This window comes from Macadamia integrifolia, chromosome 7 (genome assembly GCF_013358625.1).
Source record: "Macadamia integrifolia cultivar HAES 741 chromosome 7, SCU_Mint_v3, whole genome shotgun sequence".
In the NCBI taxonomy this organism is placed as follows: domain Eukaryota; kingdom Viridiplantae; phylum Streptophyta; class Magnoliopsida; order Proteales; family Proteaceae; genus Macadamia; species Macadamia integrifolia.
In genome coordinates this window covers 17772155-17773061 of record NC_056563.1, presented here as the reverse complement: position 1 = coordinate 17773061, position 907 = coordinate 17772155, and the positions used below count along the sequence as shown (strand labels likewise).

General features: G+C 37.5%; 1 protein-coding gene across 3 annotated transcripts in view; it reads right to left on the bottom strand.

Moving 5' to 3' along the window:
• Window positions 1-907, bottom strand: part of LOC122083447 — a 41380-nt gene that overhangs the window by 37580 nt on the left and 2893 nt on the right. The gene's annotated exons all lie outside the window — the stretch shown is intronic.

Here is a 907-nt window from a genome sequence, read left to right as displayed (position 1 = left end):
TGAGAAGAAAGAAACAAGCCTATGTCTTGAAATGGGACTTTCTTTTGAAAAATAAGAGACCCCTGTTTTATGGTGATGGACCATATGTAAGTCTGTCGGTTCCTCGTACTTTTGATTTGGAGTTGAGACCTTCTTTTTAATTTGGCATGGGTTGACAAATGCAAAATTTTAAATGAAATGTGAAATGTGGTATAAAGAAGAATAAGAGTTGATTCCCTTGGAACTAGACAGGGCATTGCGCCTCAAGAAGCATGGTGTCTTGATCGAAATTCCTTAGAAGAAAACTTCTGAAGGAACTCTAGCATCACTGTCTTTGTAGGCATATGCAAAAAGCGAAGCTACATAGTAACTTGGGTGTCTGGTGTTTGCTCCACCATGTCATTCAGGCCAAAGGTAATGGAGTAATACCAATGGCTGCCAAAGAACAGATGGACTGAAGCTCCACCCCTACATACCTCAGAAGTATCTGAACAAAGATTTTGGAACTAAACAACCTTTACCTAAATTAGTTATCAATAACTCAAAGATGAGCATTTCCAAAGTATCTTCTTTTCTTTCTTTTTTTTTTTGGGAGGGGGGTGAATACCACCATGTCCAAAATTTGAGGGAGGGAAGAAAAGGAGGGGGGCCCTGTCTAATTCCAGACAATCCTCCACAAAATCAATTCTCGTTTTTATCTGGAACATAACCAGAAAATCAGCAGTATAACTGGAATAATTTATTTCTTAAACCCTTTCAAGAGAGGGTAATCGATTATTGTTTATTTAGCATTCAATCCAACAAGTTACTAGGTAAAAGCTAAAAAGAGAACATTGTAAACATTTACCCTGAACATAAGACCAATATAATCAAGTTATATATTCAAAAAAAGATGCAAAACAAAATGAGATACTCCCCCTCCCCCCCC